The sequence below is a fragment of the Mesoplodon bidens genome, assembly GCF_964165515.1.
Source record: "Mesoplodon bidens genome assembly, chromosome: 4".
Taxonomy (NCBI): domain Eukaryota; kingdom Metazoa; phylum Chordata; class Mammalia; order Artiodactyla; family Ziphiidae; genus Mesoplodon; species Mesoplodon bidens.
In genome coordinates this window covers 76,594,653-76,620,374 of record NC_138160.1, presented here as the reverse complement: position 1 = coordinate 76,620,374, position 25,722 = coordinate 76,594,653, and the positions used below count along the sequence as shown (strand labels likewise).

Sequence of the window (25,722 nt, the reverse complement as noted above, 5' to 3'; positions counted from 1 at the left end):
CTTAAGACTGCTTTTGCTGCATCCCATAGGTTTTGGATCACTGTGTTTTTGTTATCATTTGTCTCTAGGTATTTTTTGATTTCCTCTTTGATTTCTTCAATGATCCATTCGTTGTTTAGTAACATATTTTTAGTTTAGGAATTTCTTACCTTAGTCAAAATGAACCCAGATACAGGGCAAGACATAGCCTGCAGGTGGAGGGGGGGCCTTGTTGAACCGCTTTTAGGAGTTAGGGAAGCCTGAGGCAAGAGAAATGAAGTGACAACTAATGTTGGAAAGTGTTTTGAAGCATTTATTTCTAAATTGTTTTATTAAACCAGCCATTTGTGTGTCATCAAATCACTCATGTGTCCAGCAGCAAATCACGTGTACAGCAGAGTAGTGACTATCTTCCTTTATTGGTGTTCCCATGCTTTTCCCCCTGGAATCTCTCAATTCCAATTGTATCACAACAGTTTTATTGTGTTTTTTCAGTGGGCAAAAAGTGTCCACTTGTGAGTATGTATATTTTAAATGTTTTTGAAAGGAAACTTCTTCTTTATGAGTGCTCATTTCTCGGATATGTTCTTGTTCTTAGATTTTAGCACAACAGAACTAAAACTGTAAAAGGTCGCTTTGAGTTAAGTGTCAGAAATCATGTTAAAACTACTGTCTGTTTGCATTACAGAGGAAACACTGAGGGCTTCAAAGCAATTTTTAGTGCTGGAATGTCAGAGAAGTAAAGGAATGCTAGCAATCAGATAGGATTCCATAAGGACAGCCCCTTGAGCCTGGTAAAGCATCAGAGCTACAAAGAATGATGGGCTTTGCAAGCAGTATCTGCAGAGTGGGCTACAGCCCTTGAAATAAAAAGAAATGGAATCCAGCAACATCTTGATGCATAATAGGTCTCAGCAGTACTGTGAAAGATCTTACCGTTTTTTTTTTTTCTTTTTAAATAGATGATACACACTCATCAGGCATATTCTTCCTTAGTGGAAGAGGATATTCAACACTGATGACGTCCCATTTTTTTTTTCTTGGCACATTTACCCCCCAGTTCCCAAAATACCATTCTTGCCTGTATATAAAATCAATGACAACTGTAATATATATTTTTGAAATAATTCCAGTGATGATTTTAAAACATTGAAGATAAACTAATCACATAGCAATTTAGGAAGTTAATTGGCAGCCCAGAGTACATTCATGGTCATGAGGCATATTCTAAAAGCTTTTTTGATTGTACATGATTGCCAAGAGAGCTTATCATAGACTAATCCATATAGGTCTGAAAATCCTTTGACATTGGCCTGCTTGTAAATAAGTTGCTTTATTTTTTCTCTTTCTTTGTCTCTTTTTTTCCCTTGATTCTTGCAGATTTATTTTGTTGTATATATCAGCTTCTTAACAGTGCTTTAAAGTTTCAAGTTGTCATGTTGTATACTGATTGTTTAAAATTTTTCCTGTTAATTTATTATAGGAGGAACTCTCTCTAAGGACTTCTATTTTAATTTTTCTTTAAAATTATTTATTTCTTATTCGTTATTTAAAAAATTTTAAATTTCCCCAGTATATTTATTTTCACATTTTATTTTTTTCCTTTTCTCCCTACCCTCTTATGTTTTCCTTTACTTTTTTTTTTGTAATGACTGCAGCTATGCCACAGACATGGCCAAAGAGAGAGTCTCTGTCACAGATGAGCAAAGTTGAGGTCTTATTCATTCAGTTTCTCTCTAACAGGTCTCTCAGCCTACGGATGGCCTCATAACACTCCTTACCCTAGTAACATGTGGGCTAACTTTCCTTATTGTACTTCCTGCTCTGTAGATGTCATATTCAGTCTTTTGGAAAAGATATTACTTTGTAAAATTGCATACTATCTGACTTTTATAGGTATCTGTTTTAAAACCTATGATTCCTATTTTAGACAAATAGAGAACCAAGAGCTAGGAGAGTACCTCTTGAGAAATGATCTTCCATGTAATATGCCTAGGCTAACCTTGCTGATAATCCAGGTGATGGTGAACCCCCTTAAAAATGTTCATGGGTCAAACTCTTGGTATAGCTTTTACACTATCCTGGCTCTAATTTAGTTATTTCCTGGATGATCCTCTTTGTTTGGCAGGGTCATGGGAGTATCCTTTGGGTATAAGGCCCTCCTAGCTCTTTTTCCTCATTATTTGGGTTAAGAATGTATCTATGACTACTAAGTAAGGAAAATGAAAATCTTGCTACCAGGAATTACATGATTTTAAAATATGGAAATGGGATTTATTTTCACTAAAATGTTTCACTGTAATACTGCTTTCTTTTAATGTTAAATTGAGAAAGCCTTTACTTTCTTTCATTTGTAATATCATTCTTACTGGAAATTCTTCATTCTACTTGTCATTGAGTGAGTAAGACCTTAGAAAAAGATCTTAGTGTGGAATAAGGAGAGTCATTATAGTTGGAAAAACATAAGGTGTAATATTAAAAGACCTGGATTGTTGTCCTCACTCTATTATTTATTAGCCAAGTGACTTTGGAAAAATCAGTTTACCTTTCTTACCTTTAGTTTCTTCATTTGCAAAATAGGAATGATATTACCTCACAGGATTATTATGAGACTCAAATGAGGTATTTGTGAAGGTACTTTATAAAGTGATATCTCAGTTTTATATTCTAAGTAATACCATGTTATTTTACTTGTATACTTGGTAAGTTACTTTCTAAAGGCTGTGGTTTGAGAGGCAGTAAAGTTAAGCCACATTGTTTAAGTTCAAATTCCCAATCTTCCTCTTATTAGAGGTGTGGCCTAACCTCTCTTAGTCTCACTTTCCTCTTCTATAAAATGAGAGTGATAATAGTGTCTATCTCATAGGGTTGTTGTGAAGATTAAATTATCTATGTCAAATACTTCCACCAGTGTTCAGCACATTCAATACATGTTACCTATTGTCATTATCATTCTTAGATTTTATAAAAAGAAGCTCTTTTCCTAAATTAAAGACTATATTACCATTTATCAAGTGGCCACTCTGTTGTGACGCATCCAAGCAATTAATTCAATTTTTCCTTAGTGGTAAATACATACGTAAATACAATGTTACCGTTTTCTTCAGTTAAGAAAACTCATTAACATTATTTTAAATGGCAGTATTCCTGATAAGTTGTGTGCATATAGTATTTTGGCAAATTTAGTTATATTTTGGGTATGGTAAGGAAATTCAGAAAATAACTACTGAAAATAAATCCATTGAATAATAAAGGACCCTTTGAAATGTGATTATTCACTAGTTTATTCATTCTTGAAACCAGTTTTCACTTAAAAAAGGAAATCTGGCTACATTTATATGCACTAATTGTGAGAATTAATTAATTAATTATGTAATCTGTTTTAAAGTGATCACCAAAATGATCGAAGCAGCAGCCTTGAAGGATTAGTTAAAACATGCTGTAACTAATATAATATAATGAAGTAATTTCTTCAGGTAAATGCCTAATATAAAGTCTGACTAAAACAGAGACTAGAGTTTTGAAAATAAATGAATAACTGAAAGACTGTGTGATTTTTGTTGTGTGCTGGTCAGTTTAGAAAGATCTAGGGCAGTGTAATAGTTGAGATTAACTTGTAATATTCAGGTTAAAAATGTATGCTTTTTCTGTTCTTCATAGAAGGCATGGTTTATACTACTTGTAGTTCATTTGTGATTGCTTTCACATTTTGTGTGTTAATACTTTGGTGAAGTGTACAATATACAAGTGAATTAAATGTTTGATGATTGCGGCACAGTCCAAGACTGATTTCAGCCAGTCAGAATGTTGCAGTTTTGGCTTAATTACAAGAAGAGCCTGAGTTTCATGGTTTCTGTGACAACCTAAGGTCAGGTGACCTGGATATGTTCTGCCAAGCTGTTCCTGTGGAATAAATAGGCTGTTTGTAAACAGGATGGCTAAGCATTCTCTCACAAGATTTCAAGTTCACAGAGTATGAGGCAACTGGGTAAAAGGTCAAAGGTTAAAGGTAATAAGTCATTTTAGGCCTGTTCTTTTGTGGAGTCTGGCTGCCTTTCAGACTGAGGTCTTGGAAATAGTTCACACACAGGCCTTTTGCCAAAAAACTACTGAGAGTTGGCTCAGGCAGGATTCTATTACAAAGTTCTTTCTCTCACTCTCTCTTTCTGTCTGAATCCTGCCATCTGAAATTTATAAAAATGCAAGGAATTTTTAAAAAGTAAGCATATAAATGAGGCAACTAAATAAATTCATGTTTTACATAAAATAAATCTAGAATGACTTTATTTCTTAGGGACAGAGGTCCACAAACTGAATTTATTTATTTAGGCTGCACGGGGTCTTAGTTGTGGCACATGAGATTTTCGTTGCAGCATGTGGGATCTTTTTTTTTTTTTAGTTGCAGCATGTGGGCTTCTTAGTTGTGGCATGAGGACTTCATAGTTACGGCATGCAGACTCTTAGTTGCGGCGTGCAAACTCTTAGTTGTGGCACGCATGTGGGATCTAGTTCCCCAACCAGGGATCGAACCTGGGCCCTCTGCATTGGGAGCGTGGCATCTTACCCACTGGATCACCAGGGAAGTCCACAAACTGAATTTATTGTGATAAATACTTGCAAAATGGATTGCAAGTATGTTTTAGAAAAAGAGTAAGTATATCAAAATAACAAATAAGATTAAAATATTGGCAGAAAAACTTGGAGCAGTTGTAGGCTTTTTTAAAGAAGCAATAAATATCTGTTCCCCCTAAGCCACCAGAGGCAGTCTTTAAACAGTCTAGTGAGATATTTTAACTAATAAGCTCTTCTACTAGTATATGTTATGCTATTGAATGTTAAGATTTGCTGTGTATTATGAAGAAAAGGTATAATTAGTCTTCCTCAAAATTTGCTTCCCTTTAGATTTATTGCTGTTGTTATTCTTGCTCAGAGTAGGAATTCATTCCGGGAATAGAAAAAACAAAGTGAACATTAGATTTACCTTCTCTGTCATCAAAGCTTGGCTTAAAGAGCTTTTCTTTCAGTTCCTTGGCTCTAATATTTGTCTGCATTATTTGTTTTCTTCTGTTTGTGTAATACTGTAGAGTTACAACTTCTATATTGGTCAATTTTGGTTTATTTTCATCCTTGGATTTGAAATACTTTGTTAGTAAAGATGTGGGCACTGGATATTAAGGTAGAAAAAGGTAGGTTAAGGGACAGTGAAAAGATGGCAAAAGAACTATTCCCAAACACAAAGTATGAGCCATATGTCATTTTAACTGTAAACAAACTTCTGTGGGATGGTAGCAGTTACAAAGAAATCACCCAGATAAAGGGAAAAATAAAAACACTTCATTAGGAAACTTAGGAGTAGTGTAACTACTTCATTAGGAGTAGTGTAACTCCTACTAGAAACCAAAGCATACAGTTTGGATCATAACCAGTGATACCTTGGCTTTCATTATTTTATTGTACTGATGAGGATAGGCATGGAAAGGGTGGGACTTTCCAGTGTGTTTCATAAAGTCCAATTTCTTTTCTTCTTTGTGTAACAGTGAAACAAATCCATTTATGTCTCAAACAGAATTTTTCTGAAAATATCTTAACTTACAGGTGGTTTTGTTTTTACTCCCTTCAGAAAATTCTACAAGAAAAATATTTTCCTGAAGTTTGGGAAGTCATTTGCCATTATTTTCTTTTCCTTGAATTTCTTGATATCAGGAACATGCTGCAGTATGAGGTATTACATATGTTGATAAACAGCTTTCTCTTCTCTGTTTTTTCATTAACCAGAATGACAAATGACTTCCAACTAGACTGTGTTGGAGAAATTAGAAAATGACAACTTTTAAAAGAATGTATTTTAAAAGTTTGGACAGATCTTTACTTCTTTTTCCCATGTCAAAGAAAAACCTGAAAAATGTTTACTCTTTAAAAAAAAATTAACTTCAGAACAGTAATCTTGGACAAGTCACTGAGCCTCTCTGAATCTAGTTTGTTATGGAGGCTATAACTTGATCTTTAAGGTTTTTCCCAACTCTAAACTAAGTTGCATCTCATCAGATGTTTGTAGGACTGAAGAACTGACTTGCTAAATTTGGTATTTATGTCATTTTTTCTCAGTGAATAAAATGTTAAGGAGAAAGTGAATCAGGACCTTGAAGTATGAAAGATGCTATGAATCCATTTTATTTTTTAAATTTTAAAATGAATAAAATTATTTATTTATTTAATTTTGGCTGTGTTGGGTCTTCATTGCTGCGCGGGCTTTCTCTAGTTGCGGCGAGCAGGGGCTACTCTTCGTTGTGGTCCGCGGACTTATCATTGTGGTGGCTTCTCTTGTTCCAGAGCACGGGCTCTAGGAGCATGGGCTTCAGTAGTTGTGGCTCGTGGGCTGTAGAGCACAGGCTCAGTAGTTGTGGCACATGGGTTTAGTTGCTCTGCGGCATGTGGGATCTTCCCGGACCAGGGCTCAAACCCATGTCACCTGCATTGGCAGGCACATTCTTAACCACTGCTCCACCAGGGACGTCCCTATGAATCCATTTTAAAAAGGCAATTACCATTGTAGCCCCTTGTTTGCCTGCTTCCCTTTGACACTCTTACTACTATCGGAGCTAATACCATTGGTCCTGCTGCTGCTGCCTCAGATGAGAGGCAAAGATGGCTGATGAGGCCAGCAAGTGGACTTACTTCTCTAGGGCCTAAATGGGAGGGCTAGGTGATCTCTGGTGCAGAAATCTCTGTAAGAGTCATGAATGAAATGAGCATTTGAAAACCTCCAAATCAGGCAGGACCTCTGATCTAAATTAAAAATACAGCTATTAGGTTGTTTCTATATCTTGGTTATTATGAATAATGCTGCAAAGAACACAGGAGTGCCAGTATTTCTTCGATATCCTTGTTTTCATTTCCTTTGGATATATTCCCAGAAGTGGGATTACTGGATCATACAGTAGTTCTACTTTAAATTTTTTTGAGGAACCTTCATACTGTTTTCCATAGTGGCTCTACCAATTTACATTCCCACCAACAGTGTACAAGGGTTCCCTTTTCTCTACATCCTCACCAACACTTATTTTCTGTGTTTTTGATGATAACTATTTTAACAGGTATGAGGTGATATCTTGTGGTTTTGATTTGCATTTCCCTGGTGATTAGAATGTTGAGCACCTTTTCATGTACCTTTTGGCTATTTGTATGTTTTTGTAAAAATGTCTGTTCAGTTCCTCTGCCCACTTATAAATAAGATTTTTTGGCTATTGAGTTATATGAATTCTTTGTGTATTTTGGATATTAATCCCTTATGACATGTGTAATTTGAAGCTATCTTTTCCCGTTGGATTGATTTCCTCTTCATTTTGTTCATAGTTTGCTGAGCAGAAGCTTTTTAGTTTGATGCAGTCCTAATTTTTTTGGTGGTGGGGGGGAGCGTGCCATGTGGCATGTGGGATCTTAGTTCCCTGACCAGGGATCGAACCCATGCTCCCTGTAATGGAAGCATGATGTCTTAACCACTGGCCCACTAGGGAAGTACCCCCAATTGTTTATTGTTGCATTTCTTGCCTTTGCTGTTAGTGTCCAATCCAAAAAATCATTACCAAGACTGATGTCAGTGAGCTTACCTTCTATGTTTTCCTTCTAAGGACTTCTGTGGTTTCAGGTCTTTGTCCAAGTCTAATCCATTTTGAGTTGATTTTGTGTATGGTAGAAGATAGGGGTCCAGTTTCATTCTTTGCATGTTCTTAATGTCAGTAGCATACTGTTTTGATTACTATAGCTTTATTGTATAGTTTGAAATCAGGAAGTGTGATTCTTCCAGCTTTGTTCTTTTTTCTCAAGATTTGGCTATTCAGAGTCTTTTGTGGTTCCATATGAATTTTAGGATTTTTTTTCTGTTTCTATGAAAAATGCCATTTGTATTTTGATAGTGATTGTACTGAATCTATAGATTGCTTTGAGCAGTGTGACATTTTAATAATATTAATTTTTCCAAACCATGAACACAGAATTTCTTTACATTTTTGTGTCTGCTTCAGTTTATTTCATCAATGTCTCTTAGTTTTCAGTGTGTAAGTCTTACACCTCCTCAGTTCAATTTATTCTTAGGTATTTTAGTCTTTTGATGCAATTATAATTGGGATTCTTTTCTTAATTTCTCTTTCTGATATAAAAAGTTAGTGTATGGAAATGCAACTTATTTTTATATTGATTTTCTATCCTGCAGCATTACTAAATTTGTTGATTAGTCCTAACAGGGTTTTTTTTGTGGAGTCTTGAGGTTTTCTATATGTAATATCATGTTATCTGCAAACAGAGAGTTTTACTTCTTCCTTTCCAACTTGAATGCCATTTTTGTTCTCATTCTTGCCTAGTAGCTCAGCTAGGACTTCCAGTACTATATTGAATTAAAGTGGTGAGAGTGGGCATCCCTGTCTTGTTACTGATCTTAGAGGAAAGCTATCAGTTTTTCATCACTGAGTATGATGTTAGCTTTGGCTTATCATGTATTGCCTTTGTTATCTTGAGTTATACACCCTTTATACCTAGTTTGTGAGGATTTTTATCATGAATTGATGTTAAATTTTTCAGATGCTTTATCTGTATCTATTGATTTGATAATATGATTTTTATCCTTCATTTTGTTAATACTGTGTATTGCATTGATTGATTTGCCGACATTGAACCATTCTTGTATCCAGAATAAATCCCACTTAATCATGGTATATGATCCTTTTAATGTGTTGTTGGATTTGATTTGCTAGTAGTTTGTTGAGGATTTTCATCAGGGATATTGGCCTGTAATTTTTTTTTTTTTTGTAGTGTTCTTGTCTGGTTTTGGTTTCATGGTAATGATGGCCTCATAACATGAGTTTGGAAGTGTTCTTTCCTCTTCTATTTTTCGGAGGAGTTTGAGAAGGATTGGTATTAATTCTTTAAATGTTTGGTAGAATTCACCAGTGAAGCTGTTCAGTCCTATACTGTTTTGGGAGAGGTTTTGATTACTAGTTTAGTCTTCTGGTCTGTTCATATTTTCTCTTTCTCTGTGATTCAGTAGGTTGTATGTTTCTAGGAATTTATACATTTCTTCTAGGTTGTCTAATTTTTTGCCAGACAATCCTCTATAGAAGTCTCTTATGATGCTTTGTATTTGGTATCAGTTGTAATGTTTCCTCTTTCATTTATAATTTTATTTGTTTGAGTCCTCTTTCTTTTTTCTCGGTAATTCTAGCTAAAGGTTTGTTTATTTTATTTATCTTTTCAAAAAACCAGCTCTTAGTTCCACTGATTTTTCCCTTTTTTAATTGAAGTATAGTTGATTTACAGTGTTGTGTTAGCTTCAGATGTACAGAAAGTGATTCAGTTATTTATATATTTTCACATTATTTTCCATTATAGGTTATTATAAGATATTGAATATAGTTCCCTGTTCTATACAGTAAGTCCTTTTTGCTTATCTATTTTATGTATAGTAGCTTGTATCTGTTAATCCCATACACCTAATTTGTCCCTCCTCCCCCTCCCTTTTCCCATTGACAACCATAAGTTTGTTTTCTATGGCTGGGAGTCTGTTTCTATTTTGTATATAGATTTATTTGTATTATTTTTTAGGTTCTACATATAAGTGAGATCATATAATATTTGTCTTTCTCTGTATGACTTACTTCACTAAGTATAATATTCTCTTGGTCTACCCAGGTTGCTGCAAATGGCAATATTTCATTCTTTTTTTGTGGCTCATATTCCATTGCACATATATACCACATCTTATTAAGCCAGTCATCTGTTGATGGGCACCTGGGTCATTTCCATGTCTTGGCTATTGTAAATAGTGCTGTTATGAACATTGGGGGTGCATGTATCTTTTTGAATTAGAGTTTTCATCTTTTCCAGTTATATACCCAGGAGTGGGATTGCTGGGTCATATGATAGTTCTATTTTTGTTTTTTTAAGGAACCTCCATACTGTTCTCCATAGTGGCTGCGCCAATTTACATTCCCACCAACAGTGTAAGAGGGTTTCCTTTTCTCCACACCCTCTCCAGCATTTATTATCTGTGGACTTTTTAATGATGGCCATTCTGACTGGTGTGAGGTGATAACTTATTGTGGTTTTAACTTCTATTTCTCTGATAGTGATGTTGAGCATCTTTTCATGTGCCTATTGGCCATCTGCATGTCTTCTTTGGAGAAGTGTTCTCTGATCTTTTCTGTTGCCTTTTTAGTCTCTATTTCATTCATTCTGCCTGATCTTTGTTATTTCCTTCCTTCTACTAACTTTGGACTTAGTTTGTTCTTCTTTTTCTAGTTCCTTGAAGTATAAAGTTAGGTTGTTTATTTGGTCTGCTTGATGGTGTCCTATATGTCCCTTAAGCTATCATCACTCTTTTTCATTCCTTTTTCTTTTGCTCCTCTGATTGGATTAGTCCGACTGCCCTATTTTCAAGTTCTCTGATCCTTTCTTTCATTTCATCTAGTCTGCTGTTATACCCCTCTACTGAATTTTTCAGTTCAGCTATCATATTTTTCAGCTCTGTGATTTCTGTTTGGTACTTTCTTATGTCTTCTATCTCTTTGTTGAAATTCTCACTTAGTTCATGCATTGTTCTGACCTTGGTGAGCATCTTTATGACCATTATTTTGAACTCTATTAGGTAAATCACTTACCTCTGTTTCATTAACATCTGTCTGGAGTTTTATTTTCTTATTTTGTTTGGAACGTATTCCTGTTTCTTCAAATTTTTTGACTCTGTGTTGGTTCTGGCATTAGATGAAACAGACATCTCCTCCCAGTGACAGAGTGGTCTTGTATAGGAAGATAAACCTTATTGTTCAGCCTGGCGCAAGTTCTTGGTTGTTGCTCAAACCTTTGTGATTGTGCAACCTACCTTATTTATGCTTAGTGCTTCCCAATATTTGAGGATGTACCAGGGCCTGTTTTGATGTGGATATTTTCTTGTTTACCTGATATATCAGTGTCACTCAACTAGTTTCTGGATTTCTTTCTGAGGGAATTGCTCTTGGTATAACTGGGTTCAGTGTGCTCATGGGAGAAGGTGAGTTCAGGAGCCTCCTATGTTGTCATTTGGACTGGAACTCAGAAGCAAGTTTTCTTTTTTTTTTTTTTTTAATTAATTAATTTATTTTATTGGCTGCCTTCGGTCTTTGTTGCTACGCATGGGCTTTTCTCTAGTTGTGGCGAGCAGGGGCCACCCCTCGCCGCGGTGCACGGGCTTCTCATTGGGTGGCCTCTCCCACTGCAGAGCACAGGCTCCAGGCGAGTGGGCTTCAGTAGTTGTGGCACGTGGTCTCAGGAGTTGTGGCTCGCGGGCTGTAGAGCACAGGCTCAGCAGTTTTAGCACACAGGCCCAGTTGCTCCGTGGCATGTGGTATCTTCCCCAACCAGGGCTCGACCCCATGTCTCCTGCATTGGCAAGTGGATTCCCAACCACTGCGCCACCAGGGAAGCCCCAGAAGCAAGTTTTGATAGAAATTTTAAAGTAAGGGTTCTAGGGCTTCCCTGGTGGCGCAGTGGTTGAGAGTCCACCTGCCGATGCAGGGGACACGGGTCTGTGCCCCGGTCCGGGAAGATCCCACATGCCGCGGAGCAGCTAGGCCCGTGAGCCATGGCCTCTGAGGCTGTGCGTCTGGAGCCTGTGCTCCACAACGGGAGAGGCCACAACAGTGAGAGGCCCGTGTACTGCAAAAAAAAAAAAAAAAAAAAGTAAGGGTTCTAGATATCATCTGCATGATACATAACTGGTATTCCATCCTGTTTCCAGCTCCAGCCAGGTCAGTTCCTCTGTAGCACAGCTCAGTGTATCAGCTTTTTTTGTTTTTCAGTGTCCATTAGTGGGACACATCTACAATGGAATATTATTTAGCCACGAAAAAGAAGGAAGTACTGCCATTTGTGACAACGTGGACCTTGAGGGTATTCTGCTAAATGAAATAAGCCAGACAAAGACAAATACTGCATAGTGTCACATGTGGAATAAAACAAAAAAACTTCAAACTTACAGAAATGGAGAGTAGAAAAGTGGTTACCAGGGGCTGGGAGGTGAGGGAAATAGGGAGAGGTTGGTAAAAGGGCATAAGCTTTCAGCTGTAAGATGTGTAGTACCTAAGACCTAATGTAAAACATGGTGACTATAGTTGATAACACTGTTTAAAAAATGTACAGCTATTACAGATATTGGAATCTGAATTTCAGACTGTCAGTAATGACTTCTGTGATTTACTTTTGGGCAAATCATTTAACATGTTTGAATCACAGTTTTCAATTTGTAAAATGGATATGGGGCTAATGTAAGGATACAGTGAGTCATTTTTTTTTAAAGAACTTTGTAAACTATAAACTTATTACAAAGTTACCTACTGCTTTTTGCTAAGTGTGAAAGTTGTGAATATTTGTACAAAATAACTTTACCCCTTTTTCTGCAACATAGCAATTTATTGCTTGTATTTTATGTTAACAAATCTACAAGAATAAAAGTGAGGTTAGAGCTTTAGTATAATATTAGCTCTAAATTCAGAGCTAGGATTCCTGGATCCTCAACATCTCCATAATATAAATTAATTTCTGTTATTGAAAATGAGGCATCATGTGATTAAAGAATTCACCTATGATCACTTTGGCTTTGACTACACCAGAAAAGAGATGTAGAGCATTGTAGGTACTTTGAAATAAATAAACTATTAAGGAAAAAATGAGGATTAAAATTTTTTTCATACAATTCTGTGTCAATTAAGATAACTGCCAAATTTTTCACTATTTCCATAATCTAAGTGTTACTGAGTCAGTGGTAGGTCCTAATCAATTTTAAGCTTTTTGATGCCTTTATCTTTCTTCAAGCATATATGTGTTGGCATTTGTCCCCTTTCAGCATCAGTATAGTTACCAGTAACTTTGGTGAGCCCTATACCTTCAACATGGGACTGCTTCAGGACATTTTATTTCCTTATTTCTCTAGCACTAGTAACAGCAACTTTTCCAACTGTTATTGGCATTATGTGAGAAATAAATGATCTTTAGCATCACTAATTCAGGCTAGGGAGCATATGTTGAAGAAGACTATACATATTATACACACACACACACACACACACACACACACACACACATACACGAACACATACATTACTACATACATTCATACGTGTAATTTTCTTCTTCTTAACTCATATTCTATTTTGAATTCTACCAAGCCAAAAATAAGAATTGCCTTTCATGCTGTTCATTTTTTATTAATGGCTATATTTTAAGAGATGGAATTAGTTATGTCTTCACTCTTTAAATTCATAAATAAGCAAATTTTATAATATTGCAAATTCATATAATTGAATTGTTCCTCTCGGGTATTTAGAGGATACAAAATGTGTAACATTTTTATAAGTATTATATCTCATGTGTTTACTGATGAAGTATTGTGACATTTCCAAATGCTTGATTTTGCAATTTAAATTTTTATTTTGGTCAAAGAAATATAAAAGCCATAACTTTTTTCTTTTTTTGGAGTAGGAATATGTGGAAGCTTTATTTAACCATGTAAGAGGAATATTATTTGGATGTTTCAGCCTTGACCATGTTCTAATTTTGCTCATGTAAACAATTTCCTTTGTTTTTGATGGAAGGTGAGACCTTATTTGGGTTCATTGGAGTCTCCATCACATCTGGTGCAAATCCACTTAAGAATGGGCTGTGTTACTCTTGAAAATGTTCTTGAAGTTAATAGATTGAGAATCTGGACCTAGATTAAATATTTTGTAATTTAGATCAAGGTATTCTTCACTCAGTAGTACCTGAATATTTCTTCTTGTTGAATGAAAAAGGAGAATATTAATACAATAAAATTATTTTTTGCTTGATCTTATTAAAACTTCAGTGGTTAGTCTACTTGTCTAGGAATTTCCCTTTGGATAATTGAGTGTGGTAAATATGTGAAAATGATACAGTGGATTTGAAAGCTTTTTAGGGTAGATTTGGCATTCTTTCTTCAGAAAAAGAATATGGAAGTGTCCATAAAGAGTGGAGACTAACCAAAACAAATTATTTCCAACTTAAAAGATGCAAAAGTAAACAACTAAAACTAAAAATTTTAATTTCTTTTTCCTCCTTATATATATATTTTTATACAATTTTTAAAGGTTACTCCATTTACAGTTATTACAAAATATTGGCTATATTCCCCATGTTGTAGAATACATCCTTGTAGTCTGTCTTACACTCAATAGTTTGCACCTCCCACTCCCCCACACCTATATTGCCCCTCCCCCCTCCCCACTGGAACCACTAGTTTGTTCTCTATATCTATGAGTTTGTAAAATCTAAAATTTTAAACAATTTTAGTTTTTGAGCATGTGGAAAATAATATAATAATATGTATATATGTAGTTCAGTTTTTAAATAGGTAGACCACATTTTTCTTTTTGAAGTATGTGATTTACATGGAGTTTAACAGGATCTATATATTACTATAAATAATGGTGAATGTGAATTTGTCTCTTAAAAACCCTATGAGTCTTAACATTGAGACTTTAGATACTGTAATGCTCAATATTTGTCTTTCTATAAATAGGATTTTTAAAAACCTCAGCTAGGAGAAATGTCAATTTGTACTTAGTCATCACTGATAAGTAATATTCTAGAAATTTTTTTGCTTAGTTTAGACTTCTTATATGTTGTTTTAGTCTAATCTTTCAAACACATTGTATTTAAGTGCTATGTTGAGCAAAACATGTAGTAGAAGTTATTGTAGAATCCTTTCTTGTAAAAGATCACACATTTCTTGTAATCAAGGTGGATATTTTCCTTTATGTCAAACATTAAGAATTATTGGGCAATAGCAACAGACATGGGGCTGTAACATGCATGTCTAAATAAAAGCATTGTTTTGAGGGTCTTCCTTTGGAAAATTTAATATACATTTATGAATACTTCCATATTCTTTAATGGGGATGACACATAGACTAACAAGTGAATTGTTACCAAAATATACAGTGTAGAAATAGAAACTAAGGGTCCTCACAGCATCATAAATTGTGGGCAGTTTTTTGAGTATATCATTATTTCCACACATATATGAATATTAGTGTGGATATATACCTTTATGTTTTCTATTTTAATGACTTCTACAGTGGAGTTATATTATACATTTACCGCACTTAAATACATATTTGGAGATTTGGCCAAAAAGAGAAATTAAAATATTCCATCCAGTGACTGTGAGTTAAGAGTGAATGTGAGATGTAAATCTTTTCCTGTCAGCCTCATTTCTTTTATGTGTGCTGGGCTGAGTGTGGTTCTAGGGTTTAAAGATATGTATATATTTTTAATATAAAATGAAATGCAAGCTAACTAATTCTTCTGGTACTTAGTCGAAGAAAAAAGATAACTGGCTGTGAGAGAAAGTATGTCCATCTTCAGTTTGCCATTGCCCTAAAGGATTTTGACCATATGCAAATTTTCCTTATATGCTGACTTTAGATCCTAATCCCTGAGAGAGAGTCACTTAACTAGTGATTTTTTGGTTTAATTTAAACTGTTAATAGTCTACTAGACTATTTTAATCTACTTTAATAGACTTCTGCGCCAGCCTCTGCCATGGTGATTTCTCATATGCATACTGTAGGGAGCCCAAAGAAGCATAATACTGTGGGTTAAATGATCAGTTCTGACACTGATCCCCTTGAAGCCCAGACCAGTTTCTTTCCTGCCACCACCATACATTTGTGTATGGGTGTTTAGTTTTTATTTTGCATATGGATGTTTAGTTTCAATTTTTATACAGTGTCCAAAGTACTTTCAACATGCATGTCACTTAATCTTGCCTGTCATGTAATTGTTACTCACTAAATTTTTGAGGAGTAAATGAAAAACTGTTGCATGGAATAATGGTTCCCATTATAAAAATAAAGAAGCAAGTACAGATGAAGACAAATGTTTTATCTTGGAATGATAAGATCTGGGTTCATATTCCATTTCTGAAATTATGTGGATTTGGATTTAGAAAAAAACTGTCTTTTGTGTCTCTGCTTTTTCACCTGTAAAATGGGGTTCTGAGGGTTATTGGGAGGATTGAATGAAATCACCTATGTGAAAATGTTTTACACTGTAAGTTTGCATACAAATATAAAGCCAGGATTACAGTATTCTACTACACTGCTAATTGTAAATCCATCAGTTTAATTACGTGTTGGAAAAGAACAGTTCAGTGCTCTTTTTACTGTTCCACACAGCTTCAGGTCTAGAGACACTAGGCCTACTTACTACTAGGTCTGTTTCACATTACTAATATTTATCATAAATGCAGTTTTGTAGAACTCCTGTTCAAACTTCAAAGGTCATTTTATGTCTATAATATATTATAGAAGTCCATTGAATGAATGTTTCTTTTCTTCCCCCCCAAAGCTAGTTCAAACATACTCAGATTTGTAAACTACAAAGAGTTATGTAATAGGTTACCCACACAGTTTCATTCTTCCTGCTTTAACCTAGTCTGTAAAAGTCTTGGTGACCAATTTGTTTATTTCATTCATCTCTTCTGAAAATAATATAAACTTAATTATAACTAATCAGTTATGACATTTAAGTTTTATGGTTTGAGTGTATGAAAATGTTACCTGTTATTGCCCAGTAACATTGTAAATCTATAAGAAAATACCTCATATTTCTGAAGTTTGTTTTGCTTTATCATGGGATTTTTTGAGGATATTCTGCAGTTACATAGTTGATTTTTTTTTGCCTTAAATATCCAGTTTATTGTACTTTGAAACAATGGGATTGTACTGTGAAACCTACAATAAATAAAAAGCTAACAAAAATTAAACTATCAGGGAGTTCCCTGGTGGTCTAGTTGCCTGGATTTAATCCCTGGCTGGGGAACTGAGATCCCTCAAACCACGTGGCATGGCCAAAAAAATAAAAAAAGAAAATAAAAAGGCTCTTAATTAAAAAAATATTAAACCATCACAGCAGAAAATGTGAAACGGAAATATGTAATCAAATAAATGAAAAAAAAGTTTTGAGAAGGATTGTAGAGGACTAACAGGAGATATCATCAGTGTGTTTCTTACTTGGTAGTTGTTTTCTTTTAGGAAAAATCTTATCAGCTGGAGAGAGTTGCTCTTTGCTTTTAAGCTTGCTCTGGTTTCTCTGAAATCAGATTTTGTATTCCCAAGGCTCCACTCTGCAATGCCAGCACAAACATACATTAGCAGCTGTACAACACTTGAAAATAGAGAGATAGAAAGAAGGTATCAAGCAGTTTCTTACTGTGTTTTAGAACTTTTAGAAGTTTTCAAAAAACTTATTGGAGTTTTAGGGAGGAGAAAAATAAGAGTAAATATACTTCATGAAAAGTATATATCAAATAATAATGTGAATTAATTGAAAATATTGTATTCTATCATTGAGAGATTTAAGAAAATATTCCCATTGTATTTTATAAACTAATTACATGATGGTTTATATTAACTGTGTAATTGAGTGAATCTGCTACCAGGTTTCTTTTTTTTTTTGCGGTACGTGGGCCTCTCACTGATGTGGCCTCCCCCACCATGGAGCACAGGCTCCGGATGCGCAGGCCCAGCGGCCATGGCCCACGGGCCCAGCTGCTCCGTGGCATGTGGGATCCTCCCGGACCGGGGCACGAACCCGCATCCCCTGCATCGGCAGGCGGACCCTCAACCACTGTGCCACCAGGGAAGCCCCACGTTTCTTTTTATAGTTTGGTAGATACATGCTATTCTAGTGAATCTTTTATTAACTAGTACATTGTATAGGGAAAGAAATGTAATAATTCTAAATAAAATAGTGAGATCTCTTTTTTGATAATGTGAAGGGCTCAGATTATTCTGTACTAGTTTCTTACCTTCACAGAGGTATCCTGCTAGTTTAATGATTAGTATTTCTGCCTTGCATTTCAAGTGTCTCTAACTTTATATTATTGTTTGTAGTGGCAATATATTTACCTGTAATGTGTATATACATTGTGTCTGTGTGCACCAAAATACTGCAGTAGGCATACTAAGAGATAGTTCCTTTTGAGGAGAAAACTTTATTCATTTTTTCATTCTTTTTTGTACAGTTTGTGTCAGGTACAAGTTAATTGCCCTGGCTCTAATATTTGACATTTATTATGAAAACTTGTTCATCAATTTGTTAATGGCATGATTATTGATTTCATACTATGTACCTTTTCAACAGATCCTAGAAATCACTGGATGTAGATATTAATAGGGTGAATTCTGTTTTCAGTTTATTACTTTAAATTTAAATATAAAGAGACAAAATTGGTATGCAAAAGAGATAAAAATGGTATATTTCTTGGATACATAGCTGCACTTCAAGGGAGGTCTTCTGGCATTATCTCCATTCAGTTACCTATTTATTGAGGTCCAGTTTATGTACAGCAGATGGAGAGATTTTCTAAAAGTGAAAGAAAACAATATTTTGTTGTTAATATCACCCATTGGTTAACACATATTTATTGATCATTTACTCTAAGTCAGACACTATGCTAGATGCTGAGGATATGTTATACTTGCTTATAATCTAGTGGAAGAGAGTGACATGAATCAAATAACTTCAGAATTAAATTTAAAATTACTTACCGGGACTTCCCTGGTGGTCCAGTGGTAAAGAGTCTGCCTTACAATGCAGGGGACACGTGTTCGATCCCTGGTCAGGGAACTAAGATTCCCACATGCTGCAAGCCAACTAAGCCCACGCACCACAACTGCTGAGCTTGCATGCCTCAACTAGAGGGCCTGCGTGCCGCAAACTACAGAGCCCATGTGCTTTGGAACCTGCGTGCCACAACTATAGAGCGCATGTGCCCTGGAGCCTGTGTGCCACAACTAGAGAAGAGAAAACCCATACGCCACAACTAGAGAGAAGCCCGCGCACCACAATGAAGAGCCTTTGTGCTGTAATGAAAGATCCCGCATGCCTCAACGAAGATCCCACGTGCTGCAACTAAGACCTGTTGCAGCCAAAAATAAATAAAATAAATCTTTAAAAAATAAAATAAAATTAATTACTAAGGAGAGGTATGTGGTCTTATGAGAACACACATTTGAGAGAAATAGAAAAAGTAATAGGTACATATTTGAATGATAAAAAGAAGTAGGAAACTACCCTTAGTAATCAGGAACAATTATACATGTATCTTATATATCAGTTCTAGTGGTAAGAGTTTTGATAAAATTATGGGTGGGAGTAATTTTCCATTGGCTAGGTGAACTTAAACAATTTTGGTGTAATAAAGAACTATATAAAATAGATGATAAAAGTGATGTTAAATATAAAAACTGGACCATTAGAGAAAAACTCTATGGCTTTATTTTATATGCTTGGAATTGGTGCAGTGAATTCATATGCTAAATTATTATTTCTTTACACACGTTATTATCTTATACACAGTGTTTCTTTGCCTTGTAAAGTAGGAAAATACAACTTTGGAAACTATGAAGATAGCCAAATAAAGTTCTTTTTTAAAGATTTTAATGGAAGCAGTAAAAATGTATATTACTTTTTCATTGATGTTTTAACTTTTTTGAAACTTTATAAAGGGAAGCCATTAGTTTCAGTTTAAATTTGTCAATTTTGCTTTGTTACATGAGCTATTCATAATGTTGTTTGAATTGCATAACTTATAAGAAATTTTTAAAATTAAGATTTTTAGTTTTAAAAAAATTCTCTTTATTTTTCATAAACAAGGCCTAAATGTAAACTTAAGTTCCTTATAATTAACTATTTAGCATTTTTGAGTCCTAGTTACACTGTTGTATAACGTTAGATCTACTTCCCTGCATATTTAATTCAATATATCATAAAGAATTGCCCCTACTAAAATATTTCTCTTGCTTAAATGGAAAAAAAGAGGTATAATAGTACTTAAGTTCTTATTGATTACCGAATGGTAGGTAATTTACAAATAATCTCAGGGTTTATACACTGTCAGTCTTTCCTCTGTTTGCAGGGAAGCTGGCCAGACTTTATGACAGCACCTCTCACTTCATTACACAAGCTCCTTGAATGAATTTCATTTTTTAATGGATGCTGGAGGTAAAAATCCTTTGGTGGGTTGGAAGCTGGGAGAAGAGAAACTTAGGCCTTTGGATTGTATATTTAATCATGAGGACAGTGCCACTTAACGTTCATCCCCCTGACTTGTTTGGCTATTTTCAATTTAGATTATCAAAAAGTAGCAATTTACTGCATTTATAGTTTTTGGTATTCAGTACTGGGTGTTACTAGAAATACCAAACTGAAAATATTTTCTTCTCTCTCAGTCCTTGAATTTAAAAGAAATGTTCCTTTAAGTAGCCCTGTATTCAACATTCAGCAGTGTTATTCTGGCTTTGAATATATAGTAGAACATGAAAGAAAAGTTGAATGTTTCAAACTAAATTGTAGTTATATACTCTAATACACTGTAATCTTATCTATCAACTCCTGGGTTATAATGGTCTCCATGAGGGGTCAACTGTTGTAATTCGGATTAATGAAACGTAAAATACTTTTTCCCTCTTTATGTAGGGGACATCATTCTGTTCCCTAATTCTCAGTCCTTGCACTCTCCAAGCTTGAATTTTCCCTTTGGCTAAAAAAAAGTACTTATGTACAGTAAGAATACTGCCCTTCTCCTCATCATGGTTCGGAAGTTAATCACAGGAGACATTTGTTAAGTTCTATACATATTTTATGAAAGGTGATAGAGGTCAGAAATGTCTCAATAATTTTGCCACAAGATAAATCCAAAAGCAAGAGATAATTGACACATTTCCCCCTATTTGTACCATCATCCAAAATAATTTAACCCCAGAGCCTCACCATTTAAAAACAGTCATGCAGGTTAAACTTCTCTTCTCAAGTCTGGACATTTCTGTCACAAACTTAGTGAGGTAACTAAAAGCTGTGTGGATGAATAGCATAGAGGGACCCAATTCTTCCACATTCTCGGATGCATGATGACATGGGGAGGACACTGAATGAGTTGCGATCTCTGGCTAATGTAAAATGAAGCAAAATGTACACTGGAACCTAGGCATAAGCTTTAAACTTTTATGAGTTAAAGAAAATTCATGTGAGCAAAGATGCAACTTGTAAAGAGAATCACATTTTCTGTTGAGGATATTGGGATATCCACAAGAAAAGCAACCACCTAGTAGAAAAGCTTCCAGCTTTTAAAAATGAGGTTTTTTCCCCAAAATACACAAACAGCTCATACAACTCAACAACAACAAAAAAACCCAATCGAAAAATGGGCAGAAGACATAAACACTTCTCCAAAGGCACATGAAATGATGCTCAACGTCACTAATTATTTTAGAAATGTAAATCAAAACTACAATGAGGTACCACCTCACACTGGTCAGACTGGCCCTCATCAGAAAGTCTACAAATAACAAATGCTGGAGAGGGTGTGGAGAAAAGGGAACCCTCCTACACTGTTGGTGGGAATGTAAATTGGTGCAGCCACTATGGAAAACAGTATGGAGGTTCCTCAGAAAACTAAAAATAGAACTACCATATGATCCAGCAATCCCATTTGTGGGCATATATCCAGATAAAACTATAATTCAAAAAGACACATGCACCCCTATGTTCATAGCATTATTCACAATAGCTAAGACATGGAAACAACCTAAATGTTCTTTGATAGATGAATGGATAAAGATGCGATACATATATATAATGGAATACTACTCAGCCGTAAAAAAGAATGTAATGCCACTTGCCGCAACATGGATGCAACTAGAGATTATCATACTAAGTGAAGTAAATCAGAAAGAGAAAGACAAATATATGATATCGCTTGTATGTGTAATATAAAAGGTGACACAAATGAACCTATCTATGAAACAGAAAGAGAATCAGGGATATAGAGAACAGACTGGTGGTTGCCCAGGGGGAGAGGGCTGGGAGAGGTTTGGATTGGGAGTTGGGGATTAGCAGATGCAAACTATTACATACAGAATGAATAAACAACAAGGTTCTCCTGTATCACACAGGGAATTATATTCAATATCCTGAGATAAACCATAATGGAAAAGAATATAAAAAAGAATGTGTATATATGTATAACTGAGTCACTTTGGTGTACATCAGAAATTAACATAACATTGTAAATCAGCTATACTTCAATAAAAAAAAAAGAAAAATGAGGTTTTTTGAAAGCCATGGATCACTGGCTAGCTAATCATGTATTTACTCTTCTTTTTCTGTTTTATGGACAACAAGAGGTAGAATCAGACAACAATAAAGTAATTTGGGTTTCAGATGTGCAGATTTTTGACACTTTGATACAGAGGAATGGTTATTCTAAATTACTTAAGTATGTATTTGAAAGAAGAAAGAAAACAATTTAAATTTCCAATCTTAAAAAAATTGACAGTGATTTCAGAGACTCTCTAGTTCATCCTGTACAAATGAAGAAACTTAGTGAATAGAACACAGAAAGTTAATGTAAACTGGTACTAGAAAGTTAATATAAACTGCCTTGGCCACCCCTGGTCCAGTGCTATTTTCAGTATTTTATTCAATATATTTATAATAGTTCTAATTTATCTATAAGATAAACACATGATTTTCTCTATTTGTTACATTTAGAATTCAAGTAAAATAACACATTTTTAAAATATTTTTGTTCGTCTTTGAAAATTAATTGTAAAAATCATGTAAGTTAGGAGCTATACAAACATATTATGTCACAGTTTTGCTCTGTTGTCTGCTTTTTCAGTGTTATATTGAGACTGTACATATGATACTAATCTCCTGGGTTTTTAGCTCTCTAGGTGTGATAAACATTTAAATAATTTTTACTTTCAAAAAGTTAAAAAAAATAAATCAGTATATATTTTAAAGAAACTGAAATGAAACATTTAAATTAGGAAATATTAGAAAAATTAAATTGGAAAGTATTTCAAACAGTGAAAAAACACTAATCAGACTAATCAGTTTTAACAAATATTAGCATTTTGACATATTTGTTTTATATATTTTTGTTGTTTTAAAGAAATAAAAGGTCACAGAGACTGTTGAATCCCTCCACATTCCATTTTAACCTATTTCACTTCTCCAGAGGTAACCACTATCCTGAAGTTGGTGTGTATTCTTCCTCCAAGGTTTTATATTTCTATGTATGTGTGTATCCATAAATTATGTATACCTGCTCTGCCAATATGGTGGCCACTACCCATTTAAATTAAAATTAAAATACAATAAAATACATTAAGTTCCTCAGGAGCACTAGCCACATTACAAGTGTTCAATATTCACATGTGGCTTTAGGCCACTGTATTGGTGCAGATACAGAACATTTTCATCATGGCAGAAAGTTCTCGTCTATACCATTGCTTGCATGTTCTTAAACTTCATACAAATAGTATCATATTATTCATTTTCTGGAGCATGTTTGTTTCACTCACCCCAGTGTTTTTGAGATTTATCTATAATGACACACTGATTTATGGACATTTATACTATTTCCAGTTTAATCTGCAGTGAGCCCTTTTATGCTTGTTTCTTTACACATATGTGTGAAAGTTTCTTTAGGGTATGCATTTGTTGGTTTTAATCATTATCAACTTTACATGATGTGGCCAACTCATTCCCTAAAGTAGCTATACCAATTTATGCTTCAACCAGCGTAAGATTTCCTTTTCTCACATACTTGCTGATACTTAAAAATATTAGACCATAGTGTCAAATGTTATTTTGTTTTAACTTACATTTCCCTAGTATTTAGTGAGAATGAGCAACCTTTTATATATTTATTGGCTGTTTGGATTTCCTTTTCTGTGGATTGTGTATTCATATTCCTTTTTTAAAATGTTTTTTTCTTTTTGATTTAGAAGTTCTATATAATCATTTTTGGTTATATGTATTATAAATTTGTTCCACTTTATGGCTTGTCTTTTTACTTTGTTTACAATGTCTTGATGTGTAGAAGTTTTAAAATTTATTGTGTAAATTTTTTAGCCTTTCCTTTTTTTTTTTTTTTTTTTTTTTTTGCGGTACGCGGGCCTCTCACCACTGTGGCCTCTCCCATTGTGGAACACAGGCTCCGGATGCACAGGCTCAGCGGCCATGGCTCACGGGCCCAGACGCTCCACAGCATGTGGGATCTTCCCAGACCGGGGCACGAACCCGTGTCCCCCGCATCGGGGGGCAGACTCCCAACCACTGCGCCACCAGGGAAGCCCTAGCCTTTCCTTTTAATGCTTGTACTTCTTTGGCTCTTGTTTAAGCAGGCTTTTCCTATTTTGATGCCATATGGTTAATTTCCTGCTTTTTCCTCTAATACTGTTATAATTTTACTTTCTAGATTTAGGTTTTTTAAATCCACCTGGGATTTATTTTGTGAGACAGTGATCTAGTTTTTTCCCCCCATATGTATAACTTAATTTCTCAGCATCATTTTAAAAAGTAATTTCTCCTTTCCTTAGTGACTTGTATTCCTAACTTTTTCATCTTCCAACTTGCCATAAATAGGTGGATCTGTTTCTGGGTTCTCTATTTTGTGTGGTTAGGTTTGTTTTATCTCTGTGCCGGTATCATGCTATCTAAATTATCAAAGCTTTATAATGATGGTGGCTGTTAGGGTAAGCCTTCCCACCTTGTTCATCTTCTTCAAAATTGTCCTATTTTCAGTCTCTTCTCTCACATGTGAATTGTAGGGTCATACATATTGTCAAGATCTGTTAACAACCCTCATAGGATTTCTACTGGAATTGAATTTATAGAGTAATTCAGTGCGAATAGACATTTTTATGAAACTCAGTCTGTCCATCCATCAACATGGTATATCTTTCCATTCATCTCTGTTTCCATTTATGCCTGACAATAAAGTTTTATAATTTCCTTTATAGAGGTCTTACTTAGATTTTGTTAGATATTTTCTTAGGTACATTATGATTTTCTTTATATTGTGAATAAGATCATTAATTACATTTTTACTTGGTTATTCCTTGTGTATAGGAATGCTGTTAATTTTTTGTATAGTGATCTTGTATCCAGTAACCTGTTGAACTGCATTATTAGTTTTGACAATTTTTAGATTCTCTTGGATCTTCTATGTAATTATATTATCTGCAAATAATGACTTTTAAAATATCTTTAAGCTTTTAATACTTTTAAAATTGACTAGGATTTCCTGTACAAGGTTGAATAGAAGCCGTAAGTAAGAAAAAACGTTTTCACCTTGTTTCTGACTTCAAATACTTTTAAAGTTTTACTATTAAATATCAAATTAAGGAAATTTCCTTGTATTCTTAGCTTGCTAAGAGGTTCTTAAAAAAGATAATGTATGCATGTTGAATTTTTTCCTGTGTATCTTTTTAAAAGATCATATGATTTTGTTCATTAATATGTTGATGTGACAATTATGTTAATAGGTTTTTAAGTGTTAGTCTATCCTTGAGTTCCTGGGATAAACCTTACTAGATCATGATGTAGTTATGTAGACACGTGTATGTGTATATGTATATAGACATCCAGATGATGTACATAGACATACACTCTGCATGATTAAATTGATTAAATTTGCTAATACTTTGTGTATAATTTTAAAAATCTAGGTTAGTAAATGAGACTAGGCTATAGTTTTTTTCTTTTACAATTTTTGTCATTTTGAGCATTAAGATTATACTAGCCTTATAAACTGAACAGCTTTTCCTATTTTTCTGTTCTCTAAAATGTCTTATTTAAAATAAGGGTTACCTTTTTCTTTAAGATTTGCTAATACTTGTCTAT

General features: G+C 34.5%; 1 long non-coding RNA gene across 11 annotated transcripts in view; it reads left to right on the top strand.

Moving 5' to 3' along the window:
- The window catches only part of LOC308616978, a 166,280-nt gene that overhangs the window by 51,419 nt on the left and 89,139 nt on the right, over positions 1 to 25,722 (top strand). For 2 of the 11 annotated variants that reach the window (XR_014015792.1, XR_014015794.1), the window contains exon 6: positions 19,946 to 20,031. The exons of the other annotated variants lie outside the window; for them this stretch is intronic. This is a non-coding gene — a long non-coding RNA (uncharacterized lncRNA). The remainder of the gene's footprint in view (positions 1 to 19,945; positions 20,032 to 25,722) is intronic. 11 annotated transcript variants of the gene reach the window in all.